Genomic DNA, 13,234 nt, shown 5'->3' on the forward strand with positions numbered 1-13,234 from the left:
ACATGTAAAATAACACCATATATGTTCAATAGCGAAATCCTTGATCAAAGAGAAAACCTAGGGATGGTACCCACAAAATGATGTACTAATATAAAAGTTCCTTGTAAGAGGATATAATTTGTTAAGAGAAAATGAAATGCATTCAATACATATCAGTCTGTGTTAAGAGACTTTGAATCCTTGTTAGGAGATGCCAACCTCACTAGGAGTTGTGCCAACCTTGTTAGGAGTTGTAGAAGGTAGATGGACCCATTGTCCAAATGACTTCAGGAGCAAGACCATCGAACTCACTGTCTAACTAGTTTCTATATTATTCCTTGAAAATTAGTAGAAATGAATAAATTCAACTCCTTTTCTATCCTATTGACCATACCAAATCTCTTCTAATCTCAATACTAGATCACCAATTTTACTGCCAAATAATCCCTTGGATTGCTTACATGCATTTACCAACTTTGCATATCACTTGCACAATTCACAATTTCACTCTTGCTCACATTGATTCCACTTAACCATAAGGAAAATAACCTTCCTTTATATCATATCCTCAAAATAATTCATTGAGTCGGCCTTGAGGCTTTTCCAATTAATTATAATAGGACCTTATTAAGATATTAGAATCATTTTTTAATCACACAATATTGTCAGCTCATAGTCTTCACAACTTCTCACATGCAAAACCTCTAACCTTGCACACTTGCTGATGTCATCATTAGAATGTCTACTATCATAATCTAACTGTGTTGATGATGGGGTATGTGCACCAAGTTGTGGTGCCAAAAACATGACAAATAAAGTCTTTTTAAAAAAATTCACTTTGGAAAACTAAAAGATTTTATATATGGGAGAGTTTTCAAAAAATCTCAAACTAAAAATGACTAAAAGACCTGATAACCTATTGGGAGAGTTTTCAAAAATCTCAAACTAAAATGTAGTATTAAAAAGAATTTAATTTAAACTCTAACATGTTGGAACCAAAATAGCCATTGGAAGAGTTTGAAATTAAAAGAAATGACAAGAAGAATTTAAAAATTGAACATTTTGAAACCAAAATAGCTATTGTAGGGAGTGGGGTAAAGCATATCATGTAAAAATTCTAAATATAGTTTTATGTCCTTCCCTTTAATATTTTCCTTTTTTTATTTCTTTTCCCTAATAAAAATATTTAGGAAGTCTTTTTTGAGTGTTGTTCTTAGTACTTTTCCTTTGCTAGTATGTCTTTTTTGAGTGTTGTTATTAGTACTTTTCCCTTGCTTCCACAGCGTACACACAGATGAAGAAGTAGGGCATTGAAGAGGTAGGAAAAAGGGAAGAGCAAGTTGAAGAGACTGATGAAGAAAGAGGAAACAAAAAATTGTCCATTTGATTGACAATTAAAAGAATTTGGTCAAGTTTATAAATGTTGTGACTGATAATTAAATTAATTTGTTATTATCAAGATTGTTCATTGTCTTTTTTGGGTGTTGTTTTTAGTTTTTCCCCTTTACTAGTATGGTTGTTCATGTTGTTGTCATGTTAAATATTTTCTTTTTCTTTTTTCCCTTTTAAGTAGGGTAGAAGCAAGGCAGTGAAAGAGATCGATGAATAGAGATGACACACAAAATTATTAGGTTATTTGATTGACCATTAAAAGAATTTGGCCAAGTTTTAAAATATTGTGAGTGATAATTAAATGGATTTGTTGTTATTAGGATTTTTCATGACCTAAAAGCATTGAAGTGGGTGTGCAAATAACTAAAATAAATGATCTAGTATGGACATGCATTTGATGTTTTAGATTGTTTTGATGAGTATTGGTTTATGACTAACTGTCTTGGTTTATTATATTGTTACTTTGAAGAAATGATGGAGGAGTTGTATCACCAGAGAGGAAATGAGAGAAACAAGGGCCAAAAAATTTCAAATATGTTGAGATGTATTGCATGAAGGGAACCAAAATGCCATGTTAGTTTTTCCTTCCCCATTTCTTCTATTTTTTATTTTTTCCCATTTTTACAGATAATTTAAATTTCTATCAATTTGTTCAAGAAAAACATATTTGCCATTTGAAGCATCAAATTTCAATACTCCTGAGCCTCTTTAATCAATTCCAAATAACATGCAATTAGTTGACTTGTTTTAGATGTGATTTCACTATTTATCCCCTTCTTGTTTGCATCTCGCCTCTTCTAAAGAATTTGTGATTGCATGTTTTGAAATGCCCATTTCAAGAATGATAAAGGGAATATCTAGAACCAAATATTATTAGTATTACTAATGAACCAAATTGTATTTTCTCTCTAATCAATTCACTACTTAACCAAATACAATCATCTACCAACTGCTATTACTATTATGGACTTGCATTTCTTGATCAATACAAGAAACATGATAGTTAGATGTATCAAATGGTCTATAGGATGTCTGACAAGAAACATTACTATAAACATAAAATAGACATGAACCTTAGTTGAACATATGTCCAAAAAATCTTCTGTGGATGTTTGGAATATGTTTCTTAAATTCTTGTGATGCCTTTGAACACATATCTTTAGTTGAGTTAGTTTCTAGTAGAGCATGAAGATTATGGTGTGAGATTTCATTAGAAGAAACAAATACACTGAAGAGTAGACCTCTACATAGTGAGGAAATCAAACTCATTGTATTGAGGTACTTGTAGATATCACCTATGTAAAAGGATTGATGAAAAAATAGCTATGCCCTTAGGATCATGGGTACACGATATTGCATGACAACACGACAAATTGACAAATTAAATGTAAGTGTAGTACAAAATCCAAAACTAGAAAGAGAAAGGTGATCATATGCTACTACATTCAATTCAAAAAAAAAAGGTCATTGTGAAATTGAATGTTAGGAAAGAAAGAGGAAATTAAAATATTAAATGTAAGTAGTACTCTCTCTCCCATCCCCTACTCTCTCTCTCTCTCTCTCTCTCTCTCTCTCTCTCTCTCTCTCTCTCTCTCTCTCTCTCATTCTCCTACCCCTACTCTCTCTCCCATCCCCTACTCTCTCTCTATCTATCTCCCTCTCCCACTCCCTCTCCCACCACCTACTCTGTCTCTTCTATCCCCTACTCTCTCTCTTGCTCTCTGTCTCCCACCACCTACTCTCTCTCTCTCTCTCTCTCTCACACACACACACACACACACACACACACACACACACACACACACACACACACACACACACACACACACACACAAACAAACACACACACACACACACACACACACACACACACACACTTTAGCCCCTACTCCCTCTCTCCCTCTCCCTCTCCAACTCCCTTTCCCACTGCCTACTCTCTCTCTCTCTCATCCCCTACTCTTTGTCTCTCTCACTCTCACTCTCCCACTCACTCTCCCACCACCTACTCTCTCCCATCCCCTACTCTCTCCCTCTCTCTCTCCCTCACTCTCCCTCTCCCTCTCCCACCACCTACTCTCCCTCTCACTCTCTCTCCCATCCCCTACTCTCTCTCATTCTCCCACCCCCTACTCTCTCTCCCAATCTCTCTCTCTCATCCCCTACTCTCTCTCTCTCTCTCTCTCTCTCTCTTTACTCTCTCTCACTCACTCTCTCTCCCTCTCTCCCTCTTCCTCTCCCTCTCCCATTGCCTACCTCTCTCTCAAACTCTATCCCCTACTCTCTCTCCTCTCCCATCCTCTATTCTCTCTCTCACTCTCCCTCTTCCACTCCCTCTCCCATTGCCTACTCTCTCTCTTATTGTCCAGATCTCTCCCATCCCCTAATCTCTCTCTCTCTCTTAGGTTACTCTCTCTCTCGATCTCTTTCCTCTCACATCCCCTTCTCTCCCTCTAGCTCTCTCTCCTCTCCCATCCCCTACACTCTCTCTCTTACTCTCTCTCCTCTCCCATCCCCTACTTTCTCTCTCTCAAGATACTCTCTCTCTTTATCTATCTCCCTCTTCCACTCCCTCTCCCACTGCCTACTCTCTCTCACCCTCTCTCCCATCCCCTACTCTCTCTCCCTCCCTCCCTCTCTCCCTCTCCCTCTCCCTCTCCCACCACCTACTCTCTCTCCCTCACTCTCTCCCATCCCCTACTCTCTCTCTTGCTCTCCCTCTCCCACTCCCTCTCTCACTGCCTAATCTCTCTCTTAGTTTCTCTCCCTCTCCCACTCCCTCTCCCTCTACCTACTCTCTCCCCCCCATCCCCTACTCTCTCTCTCTCCCCCATCCCCTACTCTCACTCTCTTTCCCATATCATACTCTCTCTACCACCCCCTAATCTCTCTCACACACTCTCTCCCATCCCCTACTCTCTCTCTCTCTCTCTCACGCACACACACACTCCCATCTCCCCTCTCTCTCCCTCTCCCACTACCCCTCTCATTGCCTACTCTCTCTCACACTCTCTTGAGCTCTCATCCCTTACTCTCTCTCTCTCCCCTCTCCCATCCCCTACTCTCTCTCTTTCACACACACACACACACACACTCCCATCCACCCTCTCTCTCCTCTCCCATCCCCTACTCTCTCTCTCATACACACTTCCATCCCTCCACTCTCTCTCTCTCACTCTCCCTCTCCCTCTCTCTCATCCCCTACTCTCACTCTCTCTCCCATGCCTTACTCTCTCTCTAGTACCCCCTACTCTCTCTCACACACACTTCTCTCTCCCATCCCCTACTCTCTCTCTCTCTCTCTCTCTCTCTCTCTCCCCTCTCTCATCCCCTACTCTTTCTCTCTCTCTCACACACACACACATACACATTCTCCCATCCCCCCTCCTCTCTCTATCACTCTCGTTCTCCCACTCCCTCTACCACCACCTACTCTTTCTCTCACTCTCTCTCCCCCATCCCCTACTCTCTTTCTCATTCTTCCACCCCTACTCTCTCTCTCTCCCACCCCCTACTCTCTCTCACTGTCACTTTCTCTCCCATCCCCTCTCTCTCACTCTACCTCTTCCACTCCCTCTCCCACTACCTACTCTCTCTCACATCCCCTACTTTCTCTCTCTCCCATGTCTCTCTCTCTCTCTCACTCTCCCTCTCCCACTCCCTCTCCCACTACCTACTCTCTCTTTCTCCCATCCACTATTCTCTCTCTCCTGCCCCCTACTCTCTCTCTCACTCTCTCCCTCTCTCCCTCTCTACTCTATCCCATCTCCTACTCTCTCTCTCTCTCTCTTCCATCCCCTACTCTCACTCTCTACCACCCCCCCCTCTCTCTCTCTCTCTCCCATCCCCTACTCTCTCTCTTTCTCTCCCATCCCCTACTCTCTCTCTCTCTCTCCCCCCTTCCCTCCCTCTCTCCCTATCCCACCTCCTACTCTTTCCCCATCTTCTAATCTCTCTCATTCTCTACTCTATCTACCTCTCTCCTTCCCTCTTCATTGAAATTTAGGTACTAATAATGTGTGCAAACTAAAGTGCATACAGGCTATTAAGACCCAAATTTAAAAAAGATTTAAATAGAACATGTGCACTATAGTGTGCACATGCTATTCAAAGCTTTTCATTTTACCAAGCTTAAGGCTTGGTTTTGCCTTGGGGATCCAACCCAAAGGTTTGGAGTCTCTAAACTAGTCTGAGACATGTTTTTCTATAAATGTACAAAAAATAATTGATTTTTCTCATGTGCTCTCTTTCAAGTTTTCTCATGGTCGAGCATCAATAAAATTAGGTTACATGACATTGTAGGTCTCTGTGTTAGCTATATAACCATATAATTTAATTTTTATTTGAACTATTTCAAGCCTTTCAACTATAATTTCTTTTGAATGTATGTCCATTTTTTGTCAAAAACCAACATGTACTAATTGGGTTGTAGATTTTAGCTTGCTCCTCGAATTTTGCAACAACTTAGTTTTTTAGAAACCAGACTCCATTCTACATACTTTGAAAAAAAAGAAGTTTTGATTTTATATTATTTTTCAATCATTTCTTGGGGGAGCACACAGATATTTCATGTTTTTGGGATGTGTCCAATTAAAAAATTCATTAAAAAAATACACATTATAAAATTATCCAAAAAATTTGGGATAAACTACATATTGTTAGGTAAATTTTAACTAGAGTGATTAAAGAATTTCAAAAGAAAAGTTAAAATTTTAGGGGGCCCACACTTTGTACTGTGTTATATATTTTTTGAATAAATAGTACCACTTTTTGTGGCCCCTTGTTTTGAGGACCTAAAACTAAACCATTTTGAAAAAAATTAGTAGTTTAGAAACTAGATTTAATGGACTACTACTTTTGTTTTTGTCATATCTTAAAATTTTGAGTGTGACTATCTTCAAATTCTTGTTGAAGTTCAGAGATTGCTGATTTTAGAAAAAAGGGTGTCCACTTATAACCTCCCTTTTGGCACCACAACTTGGTGCACTTAACCCACAATTCTATCCTAGTTAAGAGATACAATCCAAACATTAGAAACCACTTATCAGGTACTTTGTCTTCTTATTGTGTTTTGTAATTCTTGAATTACTTTTGCATGGCTTCAAATCTCTATATGTGCACTTTTCCACCTCAACAAGACACAATGTAGAATACATCCTTAATTATGCTTATTTTATTCTATGCCTTCTTGCTAGAAACATAGATGAAAATCATCTAAGTTATAAGAATACCAAATCAAACTCTACTGCTATTTGTATCTCTTCTTTTGAAATCCTTTTTATCAATCAAATCTAAAACTCATAAGAGCACTACTCTATATGCTTCCTCACTCTTAGGACCAACATCATTTGTTCACACTCTAGCTCATAGGAATAACTCTTTAGTTTTCACTCTTCTCCCCATTGACACAATCTCTCCCCCCCATTATGTTAGAGAGCTTATGTTCTCCATCTACAACACTTATACCCCATTGATATCAATGAAAAGGCTTTATTATGTCAATCATCTACTTTTAAAGTCTTTAACTATCTCAAGTGTCCAAAGACAATGGTCAATACCGACTACCAAGAGTCCTTGATGACTCTTCTTATCTTAGATACTCCCCCATATAGGAAGCATAAATATTTAGTCTAGATAAATAAAGTGTTCTATACCACTAGATTGATGAATTCTCTATATTATCTACTTAGAAGTAGGAAGGGGCATAACCCCAAGAATACCTCACAAATACTCAAATGTATCTTTAGGAAAAGGATTTGTAAAGATATATGCAATTTGTTGTTTTGTAATTACATATCCTAATATGATCTCTTTCTCTACAATTTTTTCTCCTAGAACATGATACTTAATAGATAAATGTGTAGTCTTAGAATGCAACATAAGATTCTTAGACATACTCACTAAATTTGTTGTATCACAATGTGTGATAACAAGCTTTAAGAATTCTATTCCAATATCCTTCATCATTTGCTTCATCCACATGATCTGATTACAATTGTTTGTTGTTGCTACATACTCTACTTTTGTTGTACTATTTGAAATACAATCCCATTTCATGCTTAGCCAAGAAACCAATCTTCCTCCATGGAAAAATGCTCCACCATTGGTGCTTTTCTGTCATCCATATTGCCTGCCCAATCCGCATCAGTATATGCACATAAAGTAAAATCACTTGAACTGTCATACTAGAATCCAATATCAGGCGTACCCTTTAAATATCTAAATATTGTCTTTACTGCTACATAATGTGATTCCTTAGAATTAGCTTAAAATATTTCTACTATCCCAACTATATTCTCTATATCTAGTTTGGTGTGAGTCAGATATTGCAAACCTCCAATCATAGATCTATACTTCTTTTCTCAACTATAGGTGTCTCATCTTTGCTAGATAACTTGTGACTAGTTATCATATGTGTACTAATAGACTTACAACTTTCCAAGCCAGATCTTTTCAACAAGTCTTTCAAATACTTATCTTGTGATAAGAAAATACCATTGCTACTTTGTACAATGTGTAGACCCAATAAGAATTTCATCTTGTACACTAGATTGTGTCACACTCTAAACCATTCTATCCAAACGATTCCATGAGTTGGAATGTTTGAATGCCGGCTTAGAGCTCCCTATCCACAGAGTGCAAGAGAGTGTATTTCAAGTTCAAGGGCTCTCAGATGAGCCTTAGATATACTCTTCTTGCTAGTAAACCATGCAATGGGAGGTTCCAAAGACAAGATGCAAGAATGCAAATGTCCCAAGGAGTTCCTCAAGGATGCAAATGCAAATATGAAGACTACACTAGAATGAATATGCAAAGTGCAACTATTTTAAGCATGGATGAGAGTGTTACAATACCATTATTAAGCTATGTGAGATTAAGCTACATGTAAAAATGAAAGCTAAGCTAAGCTAAAATGCCATGATGCCATGGATGAGAGAATGTAGACAAGAAATAGAAGTTCTCCACAAAGCTCCAAAGAAACCTGTTAGAAAACTTGCAGCATAACAATATTCAAAAATGAGGATGGATTGAGGGGGAAAGCTCTCTCCCTTTTAAAGATGTACGGACGGTGGAGATCAAGATGAAGATGGTGGATGATCAACGGTTGAATTCGAAAATAGGAGTGATCCATGTGCACACACAAATCAACCAATAGAATATAAGTTGACTTGTCATATAAGACAAAAGTCACAAAGCCTTTTCTTTTAATTGCAAAATAGAAAAAGGACTTTATGTGTGCACTTTAAGTGGGTTAGAAGAATGGGGTCTTTTATTTAATTAAAAGGGGACATGTTCTTTTAATCAAATAATGAACTTAGGATAGCATAGTCAAACTATAGGTTATAATCAAATAAATTGATTATTAGCAATTTGGTCTAGGTAAATGATTAAATTAATTTAGCCAAAATGTTGAAAAGGGAGCTAATAGTCTAGATGACCATTTTTAGGTGATTACATTTGCCCCTCTTTGACTAATGCGTGATCGATCTGGGAACACATTATGTCAAAGAAAATTAAAGCCAAGTAGGCGATGATAGATATAGATGTCTAATTTCAAAGAGTGAAATGCAGAAATAGATAGCAAGTTCTAAATGCACAGCCTGATAGCAGTAGTACTGAACACTAGGAAGAGATGATGTTAGAATTCAAGAAGAATACTAACACTTAGAAAAGCAGATAGAGTGAGAGCAAGTGAGAAGATCAAACAAATGCTCCTAAGCAGTAATAGAGTATTTCTGCCCCCTCGGGATTGAAATTGAAATGAGGTAAGGGGATGCAAAAACTGGCTAGAAATGAGAAAATTAGAATATAGCAATGTCCAAGATGATGGATAGCTGATTAGAACCCAAGAATGACTATTAGAAACTGACAAAATGCCCCAGTTTGACTAGAGTTGACCTTGAAGGATATAGCATAAAACTTAGGTCAAAATGAGTAGAAAGGTGATTTTAGACATGAAATAGTGAATTGAAGTAGATATGAAGCATAGAAATGATGAAGACATGAAGAAATGAAGATGCCCCAATGATGATTCAAAGATTAGACCTCAAAGGGTCAGCTAACTAATCAGAAGAAAGTAAGATTTTAAAAGACAATTTTGACCATCAAGATGAACTTGAATTTGGATTTCGATCTTGAAAATGAATCTAGGACATTGAAATTATTTAAGAGGTCAAAAATTTATACAATGTGGTGATAAGATAGAAAAGAGATGAAGCAAAAGATTAAGAAGGTGAAAAGACATGAACAAGAAGAAAGTAAAGAAATATATGAAAGGAGTTAGCTGATATGTCCACAAAAAGATGAAGAGAGAGCTCTCCCCATATGCAAGAATGCAAGACTAAGCTAGAAAATGAACCTAAAATGCAAGCTAATATGCAAAGTGGTTTACCAGCAAGAAGCGCATAACATTTAGACTCTTAATTTCATCATTGAGCATTTATTAGGGACATCATGAGATCATACAACCATCACTAGTATAACTATGAGGATATGAATATGATCGATATTAGATAGGTATGTGGAAATCCAATCTAAGCATCAAAGACATGTAAGTCAAGATAACTACACGATTAGATTCCCTAAGTTTAATTTAGCAAGATTACACCTGTATCAAGGCATAAGCGCTAGGATAAACCCTGAGTGCGGTCTTGCAAAACAGTCAAGGATGATACATTTATAAGTCAAAGTGTTGAATAGGTCAAGCATAAATGCTTACAACACTATAGACAAACAAAAGTATACCCACAAGCAGAAATCAAGAAAATATGTCCCATGCCCCCAGTCTTCTAGTCAATGACATCCTTGAAAGACTATTAGGGAGGGAACACCTGGCAAAGAAATCATCATAGACAGCACACAAAGTAGATAAAGATTAGCATAGCTCAGTCATTTAGGTGTTGAAGTGCATGTGTGTAAGTCACTTGGCCATTTCTTCCAGACTTGATTCTGATAGTGAGAAATATCACGACATCGGAGACTGTAGGTAAACTATCTATAAAGTGTTGAAAAACACTTGATGTCAAAGTGGGGGAAGTGTTGAGAAACACTATGTTGTGAGTTGTCGAAGAAACCCTAATGCACAAGAATACCTCAATATGCTAAGCAGTTGTGCCCCCAAGATGAGGACAAGAAACAATTCCAAGCTAGGAAATGTGTAGCAAAGTGGATGATTGAGATTGATAGACATAGGTGCAAGGGTTTCAAGTAGCGCCTGTTTCCAGGTTTTCACCACTTGACAGATTTTTTCAAGACTTTTTTCAATTTTTTGTATTTTTGTATTTTTGATTTTTTTGGTGATAAATCAAAGTGCCTATTGCTAGATTTTCACTAAGAAGATCTTTTTTTTAGGACATTTTCTGATTTTTAGGATTTTTTTTCAGGATCATATATGATTTTTTTTGGAATTTTTTAGAAGGTTTTAGATATCACTAGTTCTCAAGCAAGATCACATCATTTTATTCCAATGTCTAGCAAGGTATAGGATATGATGGAGCAACAAGCCAGTGGATAAGCAAAGATGGATGAAAAAAGAGTATGAAGCAAGTGAAAGTGATCCTCAGGGACTGACTCCTCAAGAGTACCCAAGCTAGGAAAAGAGGTGAAATAGTCATATGAAGCATATTTTGGATAAGCAATGGAAGTAATGAGAAAGATAGAATGTAGGATAAGCAATGAAGCCAACAAGTGAGATAGCATGAAGTGTGTAGTCCAAAAGAGTAGCCATGTCAAGAGACCTATGAGAACCATGTTTCATTTATTATGATCAAGACCAAGGGGTCAACTAGATAGTATAGCAATGGGATAGAGCAATAAGAATAAAGCTCAAGATAGAGGCTATGAGTGAATGGGAGAGCACAATAGAAAATCTAGTGGATAAGATAGCCAATATGCAAAGATAGCTCAACATTATCAAGATCAAAGAGACAAGAGGGGATAGATGGATGATGGAAGAATTATGCATGATGCCTGTTTGCCAAGTTTTCATCATGGTACTTATCCAAGGTGCCACAAGAAGTAGTTTTCACCATAGGATAAATTTATTTCTCTTTAATTTTGCTACCACGGTGCCACAAGAAGTGGTTTTCACCAAGGCACATTTTCATTTTTTTCATTTTTTCATTTTTTTTGAATTTTTAGAAAGAGCTCAAGCTATTTGAATGTAGATAGTGCTCTTATAGAAAAGATAAGTCATGATAAGCTGAGACCATAGACTAGTATGCTCAAAGATGTTGATAGGGTGATGAAAGAGAAATGGTAGTAGGAAGAGTATATGGAGGATAAGAGTTCATGTATAGAAAGTAAGTGTAAGCGTTAAAGGATTTCATGAGGGTAGTTGAAATATTGGACAAGATCAACGTTGACACACACCTTGAAGGGTATTGGAACAATGGAGGAATCATGGATGAAATAGCTTGAGATTTAGATGTATGAGGTGGTAGGAAAATTTTAGAAGAAGATGGAGTGGAAGCCTTTGGAAGCTTGAATGTCAAATTTGAAGTATTTTCAATATTCAAGTCTTTTAAAAGAGACTTGGGAATCCACATAACTTTAGATTTTCCTTGTTCTTTGGGTGCTTGAGATTGCATTTCTTCAATGATGGATTTAGGAACCCACATTTGCTTTGATTTAGCTCTCTTAACAGTGGACCTTTGCAGTCTCTTTTGTGCATTCTCCTTCTTAGCATTCACATGTCGATTAGATGGGACATAGTGATCTTTCTTTTTCAATGGATTCTTATGTTTATTCTCACTTCCAAAGGACTTGGGATTTGTGGATGAATAAGGATGATATGACTGGTTTAGATGTATAGATGGGTGAAAAGTCATCAAGGATGAGTGTCTTTGTTGATCTTGAGGTATTATTGGAGAGCTAGGGAATGAGCTAGGGGTGAATGTAGGAGATGGAGGAACATAAGGCCCCAATATGGATGGAAGGTTTGAATTCTTTAGCTTAGATGGATAAGGACCAAGGATAGATTTAGAATATGCAAAGGGATAGTGGGAAGGGATATCAACATCTTTAGAGTGAGCAACATGGTCAAAGCCATCAATAGACTCATGAGTACCTTTGATAGGAACAACATTTTTAATAGAAGCACTTGAAGCTTGAGCACAATTTTGAAGTGGATGTGGAGATGTAGAACATGAGGGGATGCTTTGATCTTGAAAAGTAGCTTTGGATAGCATATGAAGAGAACTTTTCTCATAATTTTCAGTAAGCTCAAGGGAGATAATGGAAGTGGTATCTTCATCATACTTGGGGGGTGGACAAGATATAGGATATGGAGGGGAAAAATCTCGAAAGAGATGAAAGGGTGCTTGATATTGATCTTTCTTGACATTTATAGCTTTTTCTTTTTGAGAGCCCTCTTGACATGGAGCCACTTCTAAGGACAAGGGAGAATGAAGATTGAATGGAGTAGTGCTTGGATTAGGCATAGCAGTGCATGAAGGTTGAGGATGTTTAGGATTAGTAGCATGGAAAAGGTTCACAGCCAAGTGAAGGTTAGCTTGAGTTTCTTTTAGAGGTAGCCCTTGAGGGTACACATAGTCTATGTGGAAAACATTAGGTTATTTATTTGATGGAGGCATGTTAGAAAGATTTGAAGTGTTGGGAGATGCACGAGTGTTGGAAGAAGTGGAGGATGTAATAGAGCTGCTACTAGATATAGGTTCATTAATGTAATCTTGCTTAAGAAAAGTATCCTCATTGCATGAATCATTAGAGGTATCAATAATTCCATTATCAATAAGATCTTGGATTTTATGTTTTAGCTCAATGCAATCTGAAGTACTATGCTCATTATGTTGATGATAAGCACAATAGATATCCAAGAATGGGTTTCCATATGAGCTAGAATTAG

The sequence above is a fragment of the Cupressus sempervirens genome, chromosome 8 (assembly GCF_028749045.1).
Source record: "Cupressus sempervirens isolate cs-2001-9-10 chromosome 8, ASM2874904v1, whole genome shotgun sequence".
Classification (NCBI taxonomy): Eukaryota; Viridiplantae; Streptophyta; class Pinopsida; order Cupressales; family Cupressaceae; genus Cupressus; species Cupressus sempervirens.